This window comes from Rhamphochromis sp. 'chilingali', assembly GCF_963969265.1.
Source record: "Rhamphochromis sp. 'chilingali' genome assembly, chromosome: 18".
In the NCBI taxonomy this organism is placed as follows: domain Eukaryota; kingdom Metazoa; phylum Chordata; class Actinopteri; order Cichliformes; family Cichlidae; genus Rhamphochromis; species Rhamphochromis sp. 'chilingali'.
Genome location: NC_137945.1, coordinates 2,326,368 through 2,352,631, shown reverse-complemented (window position 1 = coordinate 2,352,631; position 26,264 = coordinate 2,326,368). Strand labels below are relative to the sequence as shown.

The window sequence follows — 26,264 nt, the reverse complement described above, 5'->3', positions numbered from 1 at the left end:
AGGGGAAGTGTAAAACTAAACACAATGAACACGGGAACACAGTGATGGGTTTGTCTGGCACAGACCCACCGCCGGAACGAGACAATTCTACTACATCAGCAAAAGCAAGACGCAAGTCACCAGAGCTCCTTGTGTGCTCTCGTGCACGAGGGAGAGAACTGTGATGAGCGCCGTTCCTTCTGCTTGAACCCCAGTCGCTCAGTTAGCTCCCCTGTAGCACTGCTCTTTATTGTGGTTACATGAACATGCATAGGTTCATTAACATATGACGTCTTACACAGGTATGCATGTGAACGAAGAGTGGCGTCTGTGTCAAGATGTGACCCCTGTGAACGACTCCCAAAAGCTGGTGCCAGTAGTCCAGCGGTCCACCTAAACAAAGGGCTCTTATACTTAAACAGATACAGAGTAGGTGTCCTTCCATAGTATAAATCAGTAAGAGAAGGTACGACGAATCGATTATATAACTCTAAGCACATATGAGTATATATTTCTAAGCATAAATGACAATCCAACAATATAAACCTAACACACAGGACCTCTTCAAGATAAAACCGGCAACATAATGAAACATGACTACATTAACTTAATGGCAAAAGACATGCAGACATGAAACGCATAAAGGATAAGGGAGACTTAACAGTGGTTAAAAACACAAGGAGAAACTAATAAACAAATGAACTTAGTTAAACTAATAAACTTAAACATACCATAAACCATAAACATCAAAATAAACTTGAACTTAAAACGCTGGGTCAAAAAACCCAGGATCGTGACACAACACAGCTGATTTAAAGGCTAAATTACCTCCTCAACATGTCTTGAAGTTCTCCAGAGGCCTGGTAATGAACTAATCATTTGATTCAGGTGTGTTGACCCAGGGTGAGATCTAAAACCTGCAGGACTCCGGCCCTCAAGGCCTGGAGCTCAACACCCCTGGCGTTAGCAGCTAGCCTCGCATTAGCTCCTCCACGCTTACCCTGCTTCCACATCCTATCACACCGCTTTCTGTGTTTCCTCTTGGGTGTTACTCCAGGCGTATTTATGGATTTTCTCCAGCTTGCTTGGCATAGGAGCCCAAGCTCACCCAACACAGTGAGGAGATATTTCTTTTAGCACGAGATATGGTTATGAGCTTTCGAAGATAATCGCATTTGTAAAAGACACTGCTGCTCATACACACACTTCTCTTTCACACAGTTTATATTGGCACTACATGGTCTTTGTTAGCGTCAGGCTTATTGTTAAGTATTCATCTTCAATTTCTGTACACTTATTCATACATGCAGAACAAATGAATCATTTGTCCATTAAAAAGTATGTGATATGTCAGTCATCATTTTTATTATGGCTATAAGTACACGTCTCACCTTTTCATAGTGCATTTACACTCTTTTAACTAGAGAACATTGATTTCCAGTGTGATTCAGTTCATACTGGTTTGGAAAGGCTGTACCAGTGGCTGTCCAAGTTGCAAGTTTTTTGCTTCACTTGAGGTATTTCAAAAATGGTATTTTCCTGGGTGTTGGAATTTTTTTTTATTTTTATTTTTATTTTTTTTATTCTACTATCGTGATAAGCCTGCTGTAATCAGCACACTCCAGCGTCACTCATTTTCTCCGGATTGTAGCTACTGGCAATTGCCCTTCTGTTGGTCCATGGGATAAGAAACTCGAAGAAGATCTGATTTTATAACAAACACCACAGATTATTGCTCTGTATTGTATTTCCTTGGACTCCAGTTTTGGCACAAACAAACTTCACATTGCAAATATAACACATCTCAGGGACCACCTTCTTTCATCGGGGTATCCATTTCATCAGCGCTTGACTGTTTTAATGTATTCTGGATGTCCAAATAAGGCTTTGAAATAACTTTTTAGGTTAATGTAATAATCATAAATTAGAAATCTGGAGAGCAGAAAATCCATGTGGGATGGCAGTCTCAGCTGTACTAACAAATATTGCCACACTAACATGCTTAAACTACTTTTGGCTGTTCCCTGATTCAGCGGTCACCACACATTTATTTGTGCAGTTTTGTCTACGGCCTTTTTATGGCTTTATTTTGAAAATCGCACAGCTCTCAGCTGTGCAATTTTATATGGTTAACTGCTCATTCCAGTGAGCAAACCAGTGCTCAAAGGCAGTTTTTATTTTTAATGCTGAATGCTCTTCTATCTATATATGTACTGTAAGAGCTGAACTCTTCCACAGCATGCATTTTTTTATTTCTCATTGATATTTGGCCGTATTGGGGCCCGATGAATGTAAAAACATAGAATTGCCAGATTTTTTTTTTTTTTTTAACCTGATTTTTGTTTCTAAGAAAAATTAGGATATTCATTTAAAATGTCGATAGAACAGCAGCAGTATAATGTCCTCGTAAGTGGATATCAGGCCCTTGTAGAGCAAAATTGAGTATTTTGGTCTAAATAACCCAAAATGTGATGCCCACATATGTGGATGCCAGGTCCTAGGAGGCCAAGCGCTTGTTTTTTGCGTGAAGGGGGCACACAAGTTATCTGCCGAGCAGCAGTGAACAATACAGGAAAATGATCGGAGATGCACAACTCAGATATTTCCATTATGCACACATCCAGCCCGTGGGAAAGCACCAAGTCCAGTGTGTGACCTTTTTCATGCGTGGGACCGGTAACTCACTGGGTCAAGTTAAAAGAGTCAATAATATTTAAAAAGTCCTTGACCATAAGTTTGGAGTCACAGCAGACATGGATGTTTAAATCACCAAAGATTAAAAAAACTGTCAAATTTAAGAACAATTCCAGCAATAAAATCTGAAAACTCTTTGATAAAATCCTTATTAAACTTGGGAGGACGGTGTATGAGGCCACACAACAATGGGACAGCAGAGTTCAGGTGCAACTCAAACAGCTGCAGTTCAAAACTAGAAAATGAATCGTGCTGTAATGTTTGATGGCAGTGAAGTCGAGCGTTGAACACGGTGGCTAAAGATTATGCAATGCTTTGATTGTGTGGATCCTGTTTCTCTTTATTCTTTATTGGGTGGATGCCGTAGGCATCCACACTATTGAGATCCTGTTTCTCTTTATTCTTTATCCTTTATTATTCTAGTTGCTCCGTTTCTTTGCCGCTTAACTACTCCCTCAGTTTTCAGCCGATTTTTACCATTCAAACTCTAAACTGTTCTGCTATTTCTGCTTTCGACTGCTATATCTTTTGGTACTTATTACTATTATACTTTTTAAAATATTACACTTTTTTCCTTTAATTTGTCCCATTGAAATGAATGGGAAACTTCTACAATTCTGCTAAAACTTGCTTGTCTTTGAAACTTAACTACTTCCTCATACTTTCACCTAGAAACTCCATTCAAACTTTAAAACGTTCTCAGATGATTGGGCTATTCCTGTGTGATTCAGCTTTTTCATATCTGTTACCGTTTTCATGTAATGACTCTTTAAGTTTTCAGTTACAACTTTGTGATTTTTCAGAAAATACATGTGTTGCTATGGTTGCTATGCAATTAACTCCCACTGCACACTCGTCCGTTCTGAATTTTCTCTTCATGTCTGAACAACTCCTTGCTACTCGCTCAATTTCCACTCAACTTCCACAAATTATACATCAAAACGTAGGTATTTTTGCTGGCTTTAAGACAGTGTCACTATAATTATTGTGAGAGTTACGTTTTTTTTCACAATTTGCCTCGAAGTGACACATGGTCTAAAAACTCCCCATTCAAAGTCTATGGGGAGGTTGTGAAACTCAGAGCTGAAATACTGAAACTGAAGGCATTTTCAAATCGTCATATCTCCTTAACGAAGCAAAGTTAAGACATGAGGCTTGTCCCTGTATATCTTCAGACACTCCTGACACTCACAATTCAAGAATTATTTTCTCACCTATTACCGTTCTGAGATGAGTTAGACTTGTTTGAGGGGTGGAAATCTGTCCTCCTCTCATTTTTCAAATTCCGAAAATGAAGCCGTTTCTTCTCTCGTCATATCTCCGCGACGGAGATACAAAGAGCTATGTAAATCGCAGTCAAAGTACACCAAAGTCCGCTGATTCACCCAGTGCAAGAATTATGCTTCTGTTCCACAGTGCACTCAGCCTCTTCTGCTGTTTTCATTAGAATTTTAAGCTTTTCCACCTTTTTTCAGTTACGTGAGAACCAGTTTGGCTCAATGAGTAGCTGAAAAATATCAGCCTCTTCTGCTGTTTTAGCAGGATTTCAGAGTTCAGCTTTTTCACTTGTTTTAAGCACAAATTTCAGTTTCTTTACCTCATTTCACAACAAAGTTCTTCCTCTTCACCTCTTTTCTGCTAATTTGAGCTGCTGCTCCACAGTGCACATTTTCCCTCTCATCATATCTTTGCTTGTGACCAGAACTCATTTGGCTCAGAGGGTAGGGCATCTGTCGTGAGACCCGGTGGCAGAGGTTCGAATCCTACCTGTGACAGCTGCTACACATGTTCACTGCTTGCATGCGCTCTGCTTTCTTGACACTCTCCAGTGTGTCATTACACATACAGCCATCTTCAGCAAGCACTTCTGCTTCTACACTTCTTTTCAACTCGGCTTTTTGCTTCTTTACCTCTTTTCAGCAGAAATTATTCCTCTTCACCTCTTTTCTGCTAATTAGAGCTCCTGCTCCACAGTGCACTTAGCCTCTTCTGCTGTTTTCATTAGAATTTTAAGCTTTTCCACCTTTTTTCAGTTACGTGAGAACCAGTTTGGCTCAGTGAGTAGCTGAAAAATATCAGCCTCTACTACTGTTTTAGCAGGATTTCAGAGTTCAGCTTTTTCACTTGTTTTAAGCACAAATTTCAGTTTCTTTACCTCATTTCACAACAAAGTTCTTCCTCTTCACCTCTTTTCTGCTAATTTGAGCTTCTGCTCCACAGTGCACATTTTCTCTCTCATCATATATTTGCTTGAGACCAGAACTCATTTGGCTCAGAGGGTAGGGCAGCTGCCGTGAGACCCGGGGGCAGAGTTTCGAATCCTACCTGTGACAGTTGCTACACATGTTCCCTGCTTGCATGCGCTCTGCTTTCTTGACACTCTCCAGTGTGTCATTACACATACAGCCATCTTCAGCAAGCACTTCTACACCTCTTTTCAACTCATCTTTTTGCTTCTTTACCTCTTTTCAGCAGAACTTCTTCTGATTCACCTCTTTTCTGCTAAATGTTTAGCCTTTTCACCTCTTATTAGCACAATACTAAGCAGCTTCTGCTAATTTCACCAGAATTGTCAGTCTCTCCACCTCTTCTTTGTAAGAATCAGTTTGGTCCAGTAAGGTGAGACGCCGCCTATAGATCAGAAAGGCCAGGTTCGAATCTCGCTCAGGGCAATGTTTTTTGTTTTTTCAACTTTTTCTGCTTTTTTCAGCAGAAATCTTCAGCGTAAGGCATCCACACAGCATTTTCGCAGGAAATGCAATTTTTTCTAGTCTTTTCTTCAAGTTGCTTCCGTACGTTTTTCGGCGCTTAACTACTCCCTCAGTTTTCAGCCGATTTTCTCAGTTCAAATCTTAAAAAATTCTGCTCTTTCTGCTAATTCCAGCTATGACTTTTGGTGCTCATAACTTCTATACTTTTTGAGATATTGATTTTTCTTTTCAATATTTTTTGCCTATTTCTGCACATTATCAGTGGCCTCACTGATTTTCCTTGCCGGGTTGACCTGTGTTTTAGCTCAGTGAGATGAGCATCCGTTCTCGGACTGGGAGGCCCGGGTTCAAATCCCGCTTATGACACCATTTTTTCAGTTAACACTTATTAACTTTTTTTTTAACTCTTTTCAACACAAATTTCAGCTTTTTCACCCCTTTTCAGCACATTTTTCAGTTTTTTTCACCACTTTTCAGCAGAAATATCAGCTTTTTCAACTGTTTTCAGCAAAAACCTCTTTTCAGCAGAATTTTGCTCATTGAACTCTTTTCAGAAGAAATTCTGCTGATTGAACTCTTTTCAGCAAAATATTCAGAGTTTTCACCTCTTTTCTGCCCAAATTCTGCTTATTCACCTCTTCTGTAAAATTTTCAACCTTTCCACCTCTTATCAGCACAATTCTCAGCAGCTTCTATGTCATCTCTTGTGTTGGAGTGTCCTCTTGTGGCGCCTTTTGGGTAGTGCCTTATCAGCACAATACTCAGCCTCTTCTGCTCATTTCAGGACAATTGTCAGTCTCTCCACCTCTTCTTTGTGAGAAAGAGTGTGGCGCAGTGAGATATGTACCTGCCTTGAGTACCAGAAGGGCCAGGTTCGAATCCTGCTCAGGGCAAAAATTCATTTTTTTTTTTCAACCTTTTCAGCTTTTTTCACCAGACATCTTCAGCGTTAAGGCATCCACACAGCATTTTCGCAGGAAATGCAAATTTTTCTAGTTCTTTATCTTTTCTTCATTTTCAAGTTGCTTCCGTACGTTTTTTGGCGCTTAACTACTCCCTCAGTTTTCAGCCGATTTTCTCAGTTCAAATCTTAAAAAATTCTGCTCTTTCTGCTAATTCCAGCTATGACTTTTGGTGCTCATAACTTCTATACTTTTTGAGATATTGATTTTTCTTTTCAATATTTTTTGCCTATTTCTGCACATTATCAGTGGCCTCACTGATTTTCCTTGCCGGGTTGAGCTGTGTTTTAGCTCAGTGAGATGAGCATCTGTTCTCGGACTGGGAGGCCCGGGTTCAAATCCCGCTTATGGCAACATTTCTTTCAGTTAACACTTAAACTTTTTTTTAACTCTTTCCAACACAAATTTCAGCTTTTTCACCCCTTTTCAGCACATTTTTCAGTTTTTTCACCACTTTTCAGCACAATTACCAGCTTTTTCAGCTGTTTTCATCAAAAACCTATTTTCAGCAGAATTCTGCTCATTCAACTCTTTTCAGCAGAAATTTTGCTAATTGAACTCTTTTCAGCAGAATTTCTGCTTATTCACCTCTTCTGTAAAATTTTCAGCCTTTCCACCTCTTATCAGCACAATTCTCAGCAGCTTCTATGTCATCTCTTGTGTTGGAGTGCCCTCTTGTGGCGCCTTTTGGGTAGTGCCTTAGTAAACGTGAACCAAGCAAAAACCTCTTTTCAGCAGAATTCTGCTGATTCACCTCTTTTCTGCAAAGTCTTCAGCCTTTCCACCTCTTATCAGCACAATACTCAGCCTCTTCTGCTCATTTCAGCACAATTGTCAGTCTCTCCACCTCTTCTTTGTGAGAAAGAGTGTGGCGCAGTGAGATATGTACCTGCCTTGAGTACCAGAAGGGCCAGGTTCGAATCCTGCTCAGGGCAACATTTTTTTGTTTTTGTTTTTCAACCTTTTCAGCTTTTTTCAGCAGACATCTTCAGCGTTCAGGCATCCACACAGCATTTTCGCAGGAAATGCAAATTTTTCTAGTTTCTTTTCTTTTTCTTTCTTTCTTTTTTTTTTTTTTTTTTTTTTTTTTTTTCTTCCTTTCCCGTTTGGCTCTTTTGCCATCAGAATTATTGTCTAAAGGCAAAGAAAGATGCCCAACGGATTTACTTTACCAAATTGACCATCCCAGCCTTGCCATAATGGTCTATTTTATTCACCTTTTATTGTTTATTTTATTTTATTTTCACTTGTTAAATACGGGACAGGCTTGACTGGGGAAAAGAAAGGAGAGAAAGAAATGGAAAGAAAAACAGCGGGGAAGAGGGACGGGGATAAAGGGCAAAAAACAAAACCCAACAAAATAAGTAGACAGAAAATACGTATACCAATCACCTGGATCACCTGTTGAGAAAGAAAAAAGAGAAAACAAGCAGAAGAAAAAAAAAGCAACATAATAAAGAACATCATGATGATCTATGGGAATATAACAGTAAATACTAAATATTAAACATTATTGTGCAGCACGTAAGATCGACAGCGCACAGTGTGCTTTGAGGTAGGAGCCAAAAAGGGTGTCGTTTGTGTGTGTGAGCACCCGTGTGTACACCTGTGAGCATGAACGCGCTTGTTTTTAAAAGGTTCCTTCATGTAATGATCTGCCACTATCCCAGAAAGAGCTGGGGAGAGCCCCAGATGAGGGGTCACTCAGCAGCTGGGGAGCAGAAGCCAGGGGGGGTTGCAGTGACGCGCCCGTGAGCTCCGCCAGCAGCCAGCTGTGCCAGAGTGACCGAGCCCCAGGCCAAGAGGCCGAGGGCACCTCACCCACGAAGTGGCCTGAGTGAGACCCTCACCCACGAAGTGGCCTGAGTGAGACCCTCACCCACGAAGTGGCCTGAGTGAGACCCTCACCCACGAAGTGGCCTGAGTGAGACCCTCACCCACGAAGTGGCCTGAGTGAGCCCCAGGCTCCAGTCCCCGACAAGCAGCCACCAAGGAGTGAGCCGGTGTGTACCTGGACGCACATCCCCAGACACAAAGAACCACCAACGCACCGATGTCAAGATCCTATATGTATGTGATATGAGAGTGTGAGTAATGTGGATATCTAAGTTGTGGGATGAAATTTAGGCACCGACAGCTAGAAGGGAGCAGAGGGGGGGATGCCTCCCCTGCACCCTGGTGACACACCTTTACCCTAAGGCCCTGCATGTGTGGGTGATTGTGGTGGAGCGGGAAGAGGGAGGCAGTTGGAGATGGGGAGGGAAGGAAGGGAGGGGCACGTGACCCCTCCCTGGGCCCAGCTGACCCCAGTAGGCACCCCCATACTCTGCCCAGGCCCATCCGGACCTGGGCCCAGTTCAGCAGCGCCGCCTGGCCCCACAGAGCCTGGGACAGCCCACCCGACCCCACTACAGAAAACTGCACCCACCCTGTCATCCACTCATCTTCCAGACTACACAAGACAATAGACACCCAGGCTGAGAACTTCCTCCACCTCTCCTATATCTCCCCCTCCTGCAGAGTTAGTTCCTGAAGAGAGGAGACCTCCTGCAAGCTGTAACAACCTCCCCCACCAGTTGAAGAGCCCCCCAGGTGGCTCGATGCACTGGCGACACCCTACGCCAGGGCTGTACCCCCAGACACCCACCCACCCCAGCAACACACAAACCGGGACCCAAGCCCCCAAGGCCCAGCCAGGGCCCCAGCCCAGAGACAGAGCACCCCCAGGACCCACCCAGGGGCAGCCAGGCTACCAGGTCAGTAACCCATGTCCGTCAGCACAGACCCTCCCCCCTATGCTCCTGGGGAATCCCCCGACGCCCCAAGTAGGGCTGTTCGATATAACGATTTATATCGGATGACAATATAAAAACTTCTATCGTTTCATTTTACGCTATCGTTTTTTTTGTGGTGTCGCAAAATAAACTGTTTACGGCAATATTTTTTCATTATTTTGATGGTCACTGTAGTGGCTATGTTAATTTCTTAAAGTTCTCTCTTTCTCTTATATTTAATATAACCACACTACAGACAGACAAGCGCTTGTTTTTATGCCTTGTGGTTAGCAACAGCGATGGTAAAACCACCGCGTGTCCGCTTGTTTATTTTCCACATAAACCTTTCACAATAAAGCTCAAGATCCTCTCGAGACTTTTCAAAATAAACAGAATCACGTGAAAGATGCAGAGTATTTATGGATGAGAAGCAAGAAAGAGCCGTCAGGTGCTAAAAAATAAACCTTAGACTCAAACGTTAGAACAGGCTTTCCCCCGCAGCATGTTGTATAATAAATACTCAGAAAGAAAACGGCGGCTGTTACAACCTATGTCTAAAAATGTATTGTTTCATGCATCAGTTAAAACACTCGACTCCAGGTAGGCAACGCCCAGCTGGAAAAACTTCATGCAAGTCGAGCTGCCCGAGATTCACAGAATTTACAGAAAATATCACATTTTTGTGATTTATATCGTTATTGGACGATAGATGTCTTAATATCGGGATATGAGATTTTTGGTCATATCGCACAGCCCTAGCCCCAAGCCCGTCCCTACCCCCAAACCAATCACAACAGCGAAGGTGGGACCAAACTATGACACCCCCCCCCCCTCCCCACTAGGTGATGGAGCTGATCAAAGGTTTCTAAGGTTATGTTTCTGGGAGGAACCTAAGTCACCCAGTCGCCGTTTAATATCAGGTATTGCACTAATGCAATAATCAAAGTTTCTGTTTTGGCCGGGTTTACCGTATTTTCGCAACTATAAGGCGCACATAAAAGCCTTAGATTTTCTTTAAAAAGTGCGGCGCGCCCTATAGTGCAGTGCGCCCTGTGTGTTGTAAGGAGGACGTAGTAGAGAACACCTTGAGAACGCTAAAGGGTGAAGTGTGGGCGCTGATCGTATATACCGGACAATCGCACATACCTGTATAAAAGGACAGGTATGTGCATTATGTGGAACATCGTTGTTTTAACAACCCTGAAAATGGCAAAGAGACACGCCTATGAAGCACAGTTTAAACTGAAGGCCATCAGCTACGCGGAGGAACATGGAAATCGAGCAGCCACGAGAGAATTTAAGATGAATGAATCAATGGTTTGCAAGTGGAGGAAGCTGGAAAACAAGCTCCGGCAGGTCAAGAAAATGCAGCTGAGTTTCCGCGGACATAAGGCGAGGTGGCCCGAGTTGGAGGAAAGACTTGAGCGGTGGATCATCGAGCAAAGAACGAGCGGGAGAAGCGTTTCGACGGTCACCATTCGGCTAAAAGCAGTTTCACTAGCTGAAGAGATGAACATTGAACATTTCCAAGGAGGTCCGTCTTGGTGCTTTCGTTTCATGAAACGGTGCCATTTTTCCATCCGGACCAGGACTATGGTAGCGCAGCAACTTCCAGCGGATTATAATGAAAAGCTGGCCATCTTCCGCTCCTACTGCAGCAAACACATCAGCGACAAAAACATCCAGCCCAGCCACATCACAAACATGGACGAGGTGCCGCTCACTTTTGATATCCCGGTGAGTCACACTGTGGAGAAGAAGGGGACCAGCACGGTAGCGATACACACAACGGGGCACGAAAAGTCTTCTTTCACTGTTGTGCTTGGCTGCCATGCTAATGGACAGAAACTGCCGCCTATGGTGATTTTTAAGAGAAAGACTTTGCCTAAAGAGAAGTTTCATTACATGAAGGAACCTTTTAAAAAAACAAGCGCGTCCATGCTCACAGGTGTACACGCGGGTGATCACACCCACAAACTACACCCTTTTTGGCTCCTACCTCAAAGCACACTGTGTTCTGTTGATCTTATGTGCTGCACAATAATGTTTAACATTTAGTATTTACTGTCATATTCCCATATATCATTGTGATGTTGTTTATTCTATTACTCTTGTTCTCTTCTGCTTGCTTTCTTTTTTCTTTCTCAGCAGGTGATCCAGGTGATTGATATATGCATTTTTTTTTTCTCTGCCCGTTCTGTTGGTTTTTGTCTTTTGCCCTTCTCCCCCGTCCCTCTTCTCAGCTGTTTCTCTTTCCCTCTTTCTTTCTCCCCTTCTTTCCCCCAGTCAAGTCTGTCCCGTATTCAGTAAGTGAAAATAAAATAAACAATAAAAGGTGAATCAAATAGACCATTACGGCAAGGCTGGGATGGTCAGTTTGGTAAAGTAAATCCGTTGGGCATCTTTCTTTGCCTTTAGACAACAATTCTGATGGCAAAAGAACCAAACGGGACAGGCCAAAAAAAAAGAGAAAAAAAAAAAGAAAAAAAAAAAAGAGTTGTTTCCAGCAGGAATCATCATTAAGGCAAATGAAAAGGGCTGGATGGATGAGGAAATGATGAAAGAGTGGCTGAGGGAGGTGTATGTAAGGAGACCAGGTGGTTTTTTCCACGCATCACCATCGCTGTTGATCTGTGACTCTATGCGTACCCATCTCACAGCCGATGTGAAAAAACTAGTGAAACAAAGGAACTGTGAGCTTGCTGTCATTCCGGGAGGCCTGACAAAGGAACTCCAACCGCTGGGCATCGGTGTGAACCGGCCGTTCAAAGTAAGGCTGCGAGCGGCGTGGGAGCAATGGATGACCGATGGGGACCACAGTTTCACTAAGAGTGGAAGGCAGCGCCGGGCGAGTTACGCCACAATTTGCGAATGGATTGTAGATGCTTGGGCTAACATGTCTGCTGGCACTGTTGTTCGAGCTTTCGCAAAAGCCGGCATCATTTCCAAGGAGCCGCACGGCACGGAAAGTGACTCTGACAGTGAAGAAAGTGAACTTGGCATGTTTGATGGAGATTTAGCGCAGCTGTTCAATTCAGACACAGAGGATGAGGACTTCGATGGGTTTGATTGATGACAATTACCGGTAATAAAAATGTGAGTACCAAACTCAGTTTTGCTCCCGCTTCATTTTTAGATACGCATACTTGTATGTTTGTATGCTGATGATGATGACAATTACCGGTAATAAAAATGTGAGTACCAAACTCAGTTTTGCTCCTGCTTTATTTTTAAATATGCACACTTGTATGCTTGTGTGTTGTTGTTGATGACGATTACCGGTAATAGAAATGTGAGTAAGGTAAATGTGAGTAAGGTCCTCAACCTTTTTTGCGCCACGGACCGGTTTATGCCCGACAATATTTTTCACGGACCGGCCTTTAAGATGTCACGGATAAATACAACAAAATAAAACTAGTACCGGTACCGAAAAAAGAACATTTATTCATAACACACGTGAAAAGACCCAGGAAAACCGAGTTAACGATAAAAACTAACAAAATAACGCTGAAAACCGATAAAAACCCTGAAAACCATACATTTTACACCTGAGCCTCAACTCTCGCGGCCCGGTACCAAACGACTCACAGACCGGTACCAGTCCGAAGTCCGGGGGTTGGGGACCGCTGGTGTAGCAGATTCTTAGCTGGTGTGAAGTTAATACAGCCACGGAGTGATGACGGGGTCGCGGTAAAGCTGTCCATCCACATAGAGCCGGTCCACAGCGATGGCAGCGCGGGAGCCCTTCTGGATGAAGCCACGTCAGATTGTGAAGAGGACCCTGCGTCGTTACAGGATCTCTTTTGGGAACTGCCGATGCTTTGATTTCTAAAAGTAGCTGGTGATTGTACACATGTAGACCAAGGGCGTTTTGGGCTAACATAGAAAAGGATAAAGCTAGTAAAAGCCAAAGCAAAGCTAGCAGAGTTTACTGACGCAATGTCAACAGACGTGTCACCGTGCATACTGCTGCTGCCGTCTTGCCCCCAAAATTAGCGCCCCCCCTTTCACCCTTCGCACCAACTGAGCAGTGGAGAATAACACCAACAGGGGCAGTAAACTGAGCTAACTAGGAGCAGCTAGCTAGCCCAACTCAGCAGAGGTTTTCCCAGAGAGATGAAGAGCGTAAGAACTGAGGGATGATTGTGATGACAGGGGTGTATATTTGCATGTCGGGCTGTGCACACGTCATCACAGATCGTCTGCCTTAAAGGCGTGAATAAAGGTTTCCTCAGCCAGGCGTGATATCCCATACCCCGTGTGTTGTACCGAGTGTATTGACTGAAAAGAAACTACTTCAACCTTTGGTTTAAAACTAGTGTTAATGGAAGAAGTTTGAAGGTTGAGTTTGTTCCACGACTGCATTTCACTCACTGCCTCTGTTTGTATCTCTGTCACTCCAGGACCAAAATGGAGCGAGACGTCAGCGCTCTCAGGAGGCCGACAAACCTCACAGAAGAAAGGAACAGAAAAAATACAGCTGTGATGAGTGTGGGAAGGATTTTACTAAGGCTGGAAGCTTAAAAATACACCAACTGATCCACAGTGAAGTTAAACCATACAGCTGTGATGAGTGTGGAAAGGATTTTACTTATGCTGGAAGCTTGAAAAGACACCAACTCATCCACAGTGGAGTTAAAGCATACAGCTGTGATGAGTGTGGAAAGTCATTTACCCTGGCTGAACACCTAAAATCACACAAACCTGTTCACAGTGGAGTTAAAGCGTACAGCTGTGACTTGTGTGGAAGGTCTTTTACCCATGCTGGAAGCTTAAAAAGACACCAACTTCTCCACAATGGAGTTAAAGCGCACAGCTGTGAGTTGTGTGGACAGTCTTTTACCCTGGCCGAACACTTAAAAACACACCAACTCATACACAGTGGAGTTAAACCGTACAGCTGTGGTTTGTGTGGACAGTCTTTTACCCATCCTGGAAGCTTAAAAGCACACCAACTCATACACAGTGGAGTTAAACCGTACAGCTGTGACTTGTGTGGACAGTCTTTTACCCAGGCTGCACACTTAAAAAGACACCAACTCATACACAGTGGAGTTAAACCGTACAGCTGTGACTTGTGTGGACAGTCTTTTACCCGGGCTGGAAACTTAAAAAGACACCAAGTCATACACAGTGGAGTTAAACCATACAGCTGTGGTTTTTGTGGACAGTGTTTTACCCATCCTGGAAACTTAAAAGCACACCAACTCATCCACAGTGGAGTTCAAGCGTACAGCTGTGACTTGTGTGGACAGTCTTTTACCCGGGCTGGAAACTTAAAAAGACACCAATTCATACACAGTGGAGTTAAACCGTACAGCTGTGACTTGTGTGGACAGTCTTTTACCCGGGCTGGAAACTTAAAAGCACACCAACTTGTCCACAGTGGAGTTAAAGCATACAGCTCTGATCAGTCTGATAAAGCTTTTACTCATAGTAGCAGCCTACAGAATCATCAGGTTACCCACTCTGGATTCAAGGCGTACAGCTGTCACATTTGTGGAAAAACCTTCCGCTGGCCAGGCAACCGAAATATTCACCTACGCATTCACACCAAAATTGATGTTTGCTGCTGTGATCAGTGTGGCAAAATTTGTGTGACATACAAAAACTTAGAGCAGCACATGTTTTCCCACACTGAGGAGAGACCTTATAAATGTGACCTGTGTGAGAAGACTTTTAAATCTCCACATTACCTCAAATCACATCAAAAGATTCACAGCAGAAAGAAACTCTAAAAGTGCAGTTACTGTGAGGTATGTATTTTTCTTTTTACAGTTATTTCGAAGTATTATGTGAATGAAATTTAATTTCAAAGCTTATATGAGACATGAAAACTTCACATACAGAATATTGAGTAACATCTGACACAAATTTCCTGAAACTTTCCTGATATTGCAAAAACGTAACATTTTAAAAGCTTCTCTCATTTCTAACATTCACACTCCAATGGATGCAATGGATATGCAGAGTAGAGCATCCAGGGGTTTAAACCACCAATCTTCCCATTAAGTAGATTACCTACAAATTAAGAGTTATTGCAGCCCAGTAAGCTGACTGTTATAATGTAAAAATTAAAATGTGGAAGTTGGCAGAGCTGCTCTTTATTTCAGGCGACGTTCAGGATAGAAATGTTGAAGGAATTCCCTGACTTACACGGTCATTGTGTCTTTGTTTAGAAGCAGAGCAACACAGATGGATCCCTGTCGTCACTGTGGTGGTGGGAAAGTGTTTCGCTGTGATCTTTGTGGAAAAACTTAGTCATTTAAAGAGCCTAAAAATACGTCAACGCAGACACACTGGAGACGAAATGAATTACTGCAAAGAATGTGGGAGAGGCTTCCCCACATCAAGTGAATTAAAACAACATGAACTCTGTCACAGTGGGGTAAAAAAGCACGTTTGTGACCAGTGTGGGTCATCCTTCATCAGTGCAGGTAATCTTAAAGAGCATAAGAGTGCACACAGGAGAGAAACCATACAAGTACAGACACTGTGACCAAAGGTTCTCACAGTCAGATATTCATAACCTTCATGAACTTACACACATTGAAGGGAGCTACAGCTGTGACCAGTGTGACAAGAGCTTCAAGAATCTCAGTTCATACCCCGAACACAAACGATCCCACGCTGTAAATAAACTGTTTCACTGTTACCAATGTGCAAAAACATTCACTTCGTTATCTGCTCTGTGCAAACATCAGCGTGATTATGCAGAACTGAAATCACTGTATCACAATCAATCTGAAGATCCTCTTCTGGTTTCAGGATCAGACTTAAAAACCTTGAGATCAGGCTCCACAGATTTCAGCTGGAGTCTCCTGTAAAGAGTGCAGCTGATGTCACACTTGGATCTGATGAGCTAGCTCTGCTTTCTGGACCTGCAGTGAATAATCCTAAATGTTACAGTTAGGGAACTACAAGTGTGTATATATATGTACATCAAGTTTATCTTTTATTTTTTTTCCTTTGGATAATTTTACAATGGTAAACAGTAGTGGTAGAGCTGTGCGATATGACCAAAATCTCATATCCCATTATAAGACATCTTTTGTGCGGACAACGATATAAATCACAAAAATTTAACATTTTCGGTAAATTCTGTGAATCTCGGGCAGCTCGACTTGCGTGACGTGTTTCCAGCTGGGTGTCATGTACCTGGAGTCGAGTGTTTTAACAGATGCATGAAATTATACATTTTTAGACAGAAGTTGTAATGGCTGCCATTTTCTTTGTATTTATTACACGGCGTGCTGCAGGAAAAAGGCTGTTCTAACGTTTCAGTGTAAGGTTTATTTTTTTAGCACCTGACGGCTCCTTTCTGCTTCTCGTCCGTGAACACTCTTCATACTCTTTCGCAAGATTCAGTTTATTTTGAAAAGTCTCAACAGGATCTTGAGCTTTATTGTGAAAAGTTTTTGTGCAAAACAAACAAGCGGACTAAGGACAGCGCTAGTAAGTACTAGAGATGGACCGATCCGATATTACGTATCAGTCCAGTACTGACCTAAATTACTGGATCGGATATCGGAGAGAAATAAAAAATGTAATCCGATCCATTAAATATCTAAAAAGCACCTCACAAAACTTGCGACATGGCACAACTCGGCTCATAACCATAGCACATCGGAGCTGTATGCGTCACGTGATGGAGCAGCTGTGGCATGGGAGACCTGTCGGCGGTCTGGTTGAGCATTTGGAGCCTCGCTACCAAACCGTCATTTCAGTTATCCCAGAGAGAAGTAAAGCACGTGTGCAAGTTCATCTCTGAATGTTTGTAAAGCATTCCCACGTTAAGCTTAACAACCGATATATGGAGCGACTGCCTCTTCTCTCTCCCTCCCTCTCCTGCTGCTACTTCAATCGTGAAACTGATTAATGATCAGCTGATCGGCTTTTCTGTCGCGAGTCCTTCTATCTTTGTTTTTGGCCCACTTTGCACCAGAAAGAGGAAACCAGCAGCTGAACAACAGCAGCACGTTTAAGCTTGATAATCTGTTGGTAGAATTTATTTAATATTACTTTCTACACCAGGATCCTTTTCCAGCTGACGGCTGTAACTGTGCAGGGGCGGAGCAAAGTTTAGCCAGGGCATGAACAGCGAAAAGGGGGCACAAAGACGTACTTTCTTTCTTATTCTCATTTAAAATATCTAGCGTTTAATAAATAATTATCTGAATCTTACACCCAAAGTTTTAATCTGATGTAAAATGTATAGAAGTCCATTACTGTATATAGTAACTATTAAGTCTAATATACCCTAGTAAGCTGTAGTACTTTTTCCTTTGGGAAGGTACCATCTGTGCAGTCTGAAGTTCTGTTGAAGAAAGATGTTGAATCTATTTAACTATCGTTAAAAAATAATTGATTTCTGTGTATTTTTTTTCACACTGCATCAAATTAAAGTTGATTACGTCGATTAAGCATCATGAGGTGGGGGGTGGTTCCCTATTTTTATTTTTTATTTTTTGCTGGCAGTTTGCCATCCTATTAGTTAGGCTGCTTACTCTTTAAAATACATGAATAGGGAGGATGGTGCAGGTTTAAGGTTATTAGATTGATCAGTTTTGCTGAACTATGAAATATTTTGGGTGCAGTGTATTTATTGCATACAGGTATAACAGAATAGCTTTAGTAGGTTTTTTTAAAACTAGAGTTTGAACTTATACAAAATGCAGCAAGATATTAAAAAACAGTTTATTGATTAAAAACACACTATCGGATTCATATTGGTATCCGCTGATATCCAAATTTATGATATCGGCATCGGACATAAAAAAAAAAAAAGTGGTATCGTGCCATCTCTAGTAAGTACTCTCTGCTTATGACCCAAAAAACCCCACAAAAAAACAGAAGTTTTAGGAGTGACGGTGAGAGAGAGAGACAGCAGAAAAAGAGAGAGAGCGAGTTCTGAACAACTCAGAACGAGGCCTCAGAACAAATAAAATCAATATTCGAACCCAAAGTAAAAACAAGATCCAGTGTGTGCCCTTTGTTATGTGTGGGGCCTGACACATGCGGCGTAAAATGAAAATAAACCATAATGTTGATAAAATTTCTGGCAAAGACGTTGGAGTCATCATCAACATGTAGGTTAAAATCCCCAACTAAAAGCAGTCAGGACAACCTCATAGTAGAGGACAGGACGTAGGTGATCCAGGAAAAGAAAAAAAGGACACAAAGACAAAGGTGTTCTACTAAGTTGAGAGCAGGACACTGTGCAGACCAGTCAAGTTCTCCCACACCAAACTCTCTTTATGGACCTTGCTTTGTGCACTGGTGCACAGTCACGTTGGAAGAGGAAGGGGCCATCCCCGAACTGTTCCCACAAAGTTGAGAGCATGAAAATGTCTGCTGAGCTGGAAGCAGCCGGAAAGCTGTAGAAGCCCAGAAGTGGAATGTGGAAGTTAATAAACACACTTGTCCTGTAAAAGAAAAAAAGAAAAAGGAAAAAAGGACAGGAAGTAGCTGAACTCCAACAAAAATAAGCTGTTTGGGCCAGCTGGACGATTCACTACAGCACAATAAAAAGGATCCTTATTTCCGACAGAAAATATCCAATTTTCACTCAGTCAGGTCTCAGTCAGAAATAAGAAGTCCAGTTTTTTAGAAGATATAAAATCGTTAAGCATGAACGACTTATTAGTCAATGATCGGGCATTAAAAAGCACCATGTTCAGCGGGGTGGAAGGATCGTTTTTAGCAGAGGCTCGAATTATTGGACGTAAATACTCACCAGTGGCGGTCCTAGCCAAACAGGCTAGGACCGCCACTGGTGAGAATACACCTCCCTATCTCCTTACCTTTTGTTTTCATGCTGATATCAGCTTTAACCAACACAATAAAGTCTCTTTTTATTGTTGTGTAGTGTGAGATTATTATATTATCTTATGCCACATTATACCCCTAATTAAAGATTGTGAAATTATTATGTAGTTTTAGTTTCCATTATTCTCCTGACTTAGAAGAAGGTGATAACTATTACATTTATTAAACTGATTTGTATTTCATTAGACTGCTGACTTATTATGAATGGATGATATTGTTTTATGATGCATGTTACTGCTGCGTTATAAGAAATATTGTTTTCAGAGAGTCATGGCCTTATTTGTCTGATTAGAAAAGAACAGAACATACTGCACAGGAAGCCAAGGTCATAACTTCGGCTCACTGAGAGAGAGAAAGAATGTGGATGTTTAGGTTTTATGACTTTGGAGGGGGGCTGAAGGTATAAGAATGTGAGAAACGCTCAGACACTTCAAGATCAGGCGGACACCCTCCCGCGCTCATCTCCCCTCCGGGTGGTTTATGCTCAAAAGTGTTGTATGGAATAATGAGAATTGTATGGAATAAAATGATTGTTGATTGTGCATTTATGTGTTGTCCTTCCTTCAGCCCAAAGATGAAAGAATTGGGAGAATTTAACAGTAGAACACGATTTTATCACAGGCAAGGCCATGGAAGCTCTCCTATCTGAAACTGTTCTGTGAGCAATATACCTTCAACTCTCCCTAATAAGGGCATGCTGTCGGTTTCATAGCATTTATCAATTTTTACCCACCAAGTTGACAACATCACTCTCTCACTCTCTGTGGGCAGAGCAAGAAGAAGGCTTCCATATCCTGGATTTTTCCAAACATGATCCGAAGCCTCGGCGCAGTGCGGCCCATCCCTCATCTAAAGGTAAGCGCCGAGCTAATGAGGTCTTCTGCTGCTCTCCTCGTTGTCTGTTCACAGTTTATTGTGAACACGTTGAGAGAAGAGTGAGAGAGTGTTTGGAGAAAAACACCAGCTAATCATTAGCTCAGCATGCTGGGAGAAGTTGAGCATTTGCTCGCAGAAATTTGGAGCAGAAAAGTCTTTTCATTGTTCCTGCAGCTGTTTTTCTGCATCCACCAAACCTCTACGGCCTCAATTCTATTTGAAGTGATAACAGGAAATCTGATCTACAGCTGCACCCTATCATCTAAACAAACTTGAGCACATTTTATTTTAGTCATTGTTTTCTTCTACGTGCAGTACAGAAAATCTCAACAAAAGTAATCAGTTGGCATCTGTGATTAGTTAGTGTGGTCTGAACAACTTCTTCTTTGATTGGGTGACAGCAGTTGAAAGTAATTGGATGTGACAATTATGGGGAGGGCCCTGAATAATGTTAAGAAAATGGCATTTTAAAAGCTGTCACAGTTGGCACTGAGCTCTGGAAAAATTGACGTTTTTACTGGTCTTTGAACGCCGCTTTTTCTGCCAGGCAGAAAGCAAGGGTTTAAAGCCGCCCACTGGTGTAAAATCGGCGCTCTCACTTTTTACACGTCGATTTTACGTCATTGATTGATTGAGACCACGAGGCTGACCTCAGCGAAGATCAGAACGCAGTTATTGCTCTGTTAGTTTCAGCATCAAAGATCTGCAGTGACAACCAGAGGTGTGGCCTCGAGTCACATGACTTGGACTTGAGTCACATGACTTGATGTCATTTAGTCATTTAGTTTATGACTTTAGACTTGACTTGGACTTTTAAACCAATGACTTGGGCTTGAACCTGTTTACTTCAAAGACTTGAGATTTTACCCCAAATCTAAAATGTAACACACATATTACATAAAAAGTGCGCACTGTTAATTCATTTCATTCATTCTTACCACACTGCGTACTTATGGGTGCGTGAGCTGTATCACAGCCAATCAAGTGAACCAGATTTTGTTTTTAAATAACAAAAAACAAACGGTCAGGCCAAAAATGCCCCTGTGATTCATTTTTTTCAGGTAGATAAACTATGAAGTAGTGTGTGTGTAGCCGGAAACACGTGATCTCCACAGTAGGCGGAAATACGTTCCTGCATGGATCATCAACTGCGGAAACCTTGCAAGTTGATCGTAAAGGTTAGCACAGAGTCTTTCATACATAAATTCGCCGTTAATAATTATATAATTCTAGGAATCATCTACTTTGTTTACACTGATTACGTTGGCACTTTGTTAGCGTTACAACAACGGTCAGACCCCCGAGGTATCTAAACTTTAGTAAGGAATGTGCACTTTTGACACCTCTGGTTAGCATTTAGTGGTCAGTTTCAAATGTATTTAATTTTTGCTTGTTATGAACAAATTCACTTCACTGCTTTTCACGATCTGTAACATCAATGCACATTGTTCCATTTACTGCATATTGCACTTTATTCATGTCTCTCATTCCACCTGCATCAACATTGTAAAGTTTGTCATGAAGAGGTTTATATATTTATAAATATTCTCTATTCCATTCTGTTCTGCTTTTTTATTGCCCAGATTAGTTAGTCTTTGTTAAATTGTCTGTTATATGTCAATAGATACGTATGTCACAAATAAAAGTGTCTTGAAAATTATGTTTTTATAAAGAATTTTCTCCCAAATCTCTTACATGCTAACTGTAACGTGTTATTTCTGCTAAAACCTGAACTTAAATGTGTATATGGTGTTTATCTGTTTTTCTCTCTGTTTTAGATGCACATATCAATGTGGATTTCTGCCTCCAAGCCAGAATTGCAGGAATGCACAACATGTTGCAGAAGACTCTTTCACTGCCCTCTGTGCCCCACTTTCAGCCCTACTGTCAGGGCAAAGATCGAGGAGCATATAAATGGACACATTAAAAATGCTTTGTGATGGGTCTGTCTAGCACAGACACACTGGAACGAGAGAATTTTAATACAACACCAAAAAGCATTAGACACCAAGCAGACAAAGTTCTTTGTGTTACTCGTATACGAGGGAGAGAACCACGACAAGCGCTGTTCCTTCGTTTGACCTCAGTCGCTCTCGTCGGCTCCCTCATAACACTGCTCTTTTATTGAGGTTACATGAATATACATAGGTTTATTAACATATATGACGTCTACATACAAACGAAGAGTACCTTGTCTGTGTGTTCTGTGTGTGTGTGTGTAAACAACTTCCTTAAACCTGCTGGTCTGGAAGTCCACCAGTTCATCTAAACAAAAAGCACTTAGACTAGAACAGATATAGATACGTTTATCCTACCACAAAACAATAAGAGAAGGTACGACCTCTCCCACGCTCCCAGGATGTGGGTGTGAATGACAGAACACTCTGGAATGCACGCAAAGTCTTTGCAGGCTCCTAAGGATCAACCCTCTACCAACATGACATTGATTATAAAACTCTAAGCATATATGAGTAGATATTTCTAAGCATAAATGACAATCCAATAATGTAAACCTGACAGTTCCGCCCTTTAGAAAAGTTCCCAGTTATGATCACCGCATGTCTGACAGTGTCAATGCAAACACACAGCATATGTCAATCACCCTAAATTACTGTAAAAGTACAAATGTATTAGCAGTCCTCTTATTCCTCATTGATCTCATCCAATGGTAAACTGCATCCCACAAGTGAACAAACGAATTGTTAATAGTTAAAGGAGAAATTAACATCCCAGCTTGGTGGTGTTCCTCATCTAGGCATGTAAATCACACGTCTCTCTGCAGAGTGTTTTAAGTTCTGCAGGGCGTCATAAATGTCTCTTCCAGTTGTCTCCATCACTGTCCACAGGACCAGAGTCCAACATGTATGTAGAATAGACATTCAAACATACCAGGTGGTTTTGTTGCTTGTCAACATGGCTGTCAGCTATCTCCAAAGCTGCAGGCCTCGTCCTGCGAGGGGGATTTCATGACTCCTCTACTGTCCATCCCTCTCTGCAGAAAAACCCCTGTGTGGAAAGCGTGCTGGATCCAGTTATCTTACTGCTGTTATGATCCCAGCAGTCTTCAGAGTGTCATTGTATGCATAGTACAGTGGCACAGCATTAGGTGATGTTCATAGGAGATTGCTGCCGTCACCACCATAGCTTCTGGTTCCTGTGCTTTTCACAGAATCATGATCCCATCCTCGAACTCCCTCTGCGCTGTGGATGGAGCTTGGCACGCTCCCCTCATCCTTCAGGTGCCCGTCTGTTGTCCACAATCTCCTCTGTTGGCCTCTGGAAATCCCCCTCGGCACAGCTCTCATTCCAACGCAGCTTCATGGTCCTTGCTGTGGCTCTGGAATCTGATCTGACGATGGGCCCCAAGCAGCACGACCTTTGACCTCAACCACTGACTGGGCTGTCAGCTATGCCTGGAATGGTTCTTGCTTCTCACTGGGCCTCTGAAGATTTTTAGGAGATCCCTTTCAGCAATATTCTGACTGCTGCACCTGTATTTCCTTGCTAAGAGGAAAAACTTCTATTTGGAGAGCATGTCAACAATCATCAAACCACATTTCTCTTTAGTTCAGTGAACTTCACTTATAGGCCGTGAAAGCCTCATCTGAACCTGGATGCACCACTTGCATAGTTTTAATACCTGTAAATGAACTGTTAATTCCACAAATCCATGCAAAAATCATATAAGACATAGAAAACATAATGTAAACCTGACACTTTGCCTTTCAAAGGTATGTTGGCATTAAATATACCTCATAGTTAAAGTTATAAATATGCACTTCTTTTCAGCACTTCTGCAGTCTCTTTGTTGACTTAAAAGTTGCTTTTCACATTGTACAGTTCAATTCATTCATCAGCAAGACAAAAAGTGTGTTTTCATAAAAAATGTTTTCCTGTTCACCACATTTTTTGACAGCTCTTATGATTTATACCAATTTGCTTTCATTATTGAGGATGGCTTGGATATTTTTGTTAATATGTACAATATGTTGTTTGTTTTTATTAATATGTACAATCAGATTGTTAGATAAACTGATTGCATTCTGTACAACTACATTTACATGTTGTTGACTTTTCTTTTTTTTCTCTCTCTCTTCCAGACAAAATGATATGCCGGTGCACTTTCGCTGCCCTGTCTGTAACATGACAGTCATACAGCGTGGTGATATGGCAAGGCATTAATTGTCATGTCAGCATTCAGGACTGCTCCCCACTGAACTCTCCGATGAGCCCTGCCCCTCTCCCGCTGACCAGATCACAAGCTTGTTGATAAATGGGACTGAATGCAAAGATTTCAGAGAGATTGAAAAGGAAGTCTTCACTTTTTATTCCAAATTGTACTCCTGAGAATATTCAGCAGCTGATTCTGATAGTTTCTTTAATAAGATTCATAATCTCATCCCATGTATTGACAAGCCGTTCAAAGATCTGTGTGATTCAGAGCTTAAAATTGAGGAACTGGATTTAGTGATCATGAAAATGGCATTAGACAAGTCCCCAGGGACAGATGGACTCACTACTAATTTTTATCAATTCTTCTGGAAGGACCTAAGAACCTTATTATTTGATGCATTAAAGGAATCTATAGAGAAGAAAGAACTGATGCCAAGCATGAAACAAGAGTTGATAACCCTGATCCCTAAATCGGGTAACGATAAAAATTTAAAACCCATCACCTTAAACACGGACTATAAGATCCTGTCTGGCAAAGGGCTGAGAGGCTAAAGAAAGGCATCTCAAACATTATCAGTGAAACACAATCAGGTTTTTTGAAAGGAAGACTAATTGTTAACAATATTAGGCTGATTTTGGGACCTCCTTGAGTACAGTGAAATAATCCAAGAGAGAGGGTACATCCTGTACAAAGCATTTGACTCAGTTGAACATACGTTCATATTAAAAACTCTGCAGTCTTTTGGTTTTGGAGAGGAATTTATAAATGTTATAGAGATGCTATATAATGACATCAACAGCTCTGTTTTGCTAGAACATGGTACATGTTCAAGGTTTGAGGTTAATAGAGGGATAAGGCAGGGATGTAGCAGCTCACCACTTCTGTTCATCATGGTTGCTGAGCTGTTGTCTATTTTGATTAAAAACAGTCACATTGAGGGGTTAACTGTGATGGGTGAACAGATAATAATCAGTCAGCTGGCAGATAATACCACCCTGTTTTTAAAAAAATGAGGACCAGATTCCTTCAGCCTTACAGGTGATCAACCACTTCTCCAAAGCTTCTGGCCTACAGCTGAATATTAATAAATGTGAAATACTAGCTCTGCATGAGTGTCCCCTGCAGGCAATAAATAATATACAGATCAAAAAAAAAGAGATGAAGTATCTGGGCATTGTAATTTGCAAGGATAAGACATCAACAGAAAATAAGAATATCTGTACCAATATAGAAAAGTGTAAGTTTTAAACAGGTGGCTGCAGAGGGACATAACTCTGTTTGGGAGAATCTTGCTAACCAACATGGACCAAAGAGTAATCTTTTTTTTTTTTTTTTTTGCCTGTCCCGTTTGGCTCTTTTGCATCAGAATTGTTGTCTAAAGGCAAAGAAAGATGCCCAACGGATTTACTTTACCAAATTGACCATCCCAGCCTTGCCGTAATGGTCCATTTGATTCACCTTTTATTGTTTATTTTATTTTCACTTACTGAATACGGGACAGACTTGACTGGGGGAAAGAAGGGGAGAAAGAGAGAGGGAAAGAGAAACAGCTGAGAAGAGGGACGGGGGAGAAGGGCAAAAGACAAAAACCAACAGAATGAGCAGAAAAAAAAAGAAAAGAAAAAGAAAATGCATATATCAATCACCTGGATCACCTGTTGAGAAAGAAAAAAGAAAACAAGCAGAAGAGAACAAGAGTAATAGAATAAACAACATCACAATGATATATGGGAATATGACAGTAAATACTAAATATTAAACATTATTGTGCAGCACATAAGATCAACAGAACACAGTGTGCTTTGAGGTAGGAGCCAAAAAGGGTGTAGTTTGTGGGTGTGATCACCCGTGTGTACACCTGTGAGCATGGACGCGCTTGTTTTTAAAAGGTTCATGTAATGATCTGCAAGAGGGTGTGGGGGGGGCCACAGCCCCGTCCTCCAGGGCATGAAGCAGGTATGGAGGAGATCAAAACTCCAGACATCCAGAGGCCCCCAGACCACAAGAGACCAAGGAAGACCAACAGAGGGGCAGCTGCGCCACTGTCCCAGAAAGAGCTGAGGAGAGTCCCAGATGAGGGCTCACTCAGCAGCCGCGGAGCAGAAGCCAGGGGGGGTTGCAGTGACGAGCCCGTGAGCTCCGCTGGCAGCCAGCTGTGCCTGAGTGACCGAGCCCCAGGCCGAGAAACCGAGGGCACCCCACCCCAGAAGTGGCCCGAGCGAGCCAAAGAGTAAACTTTCAAAAGTAAGTACTGAACATAACAATA

General features: G+C 42.0%; 1 protein-coding gene across 4 annotated transcripts in view; it reads left to right on the top strand.

The window, feature by feature from the left end:
- Positions 1 to 26,264, top strand: part of LOC308385571 (uncharacterized protein) — a 66,802-nt gene that overhangs the window by 6,568 nt on the left and 33,970 nt on the right. Inside the window, exons 3-5 of one of the 4 annotated variants that reach the window (XR_013969553.1) lie at positions 8,867 to 9,102; positions 13,524 to 14,876; positions 15,300 to 16,014. The gene's annotated coding sequence lies outside the window, so the exon portion shown is untranslated. Of the gene's footprint in view, positions 1 to 8,866; positions 9,103 to 13,523; positions 14,877 to 15,299; positions 16,015 to 19,719; positions 19,804 to 20,885; positions 26,243 to 26,264 lie in introns of those variants that run through there. The other 3 variants (XM_080864566.1, XM_080864567.1, XM_080864570.1) reach the window with 3 other exon arrangements.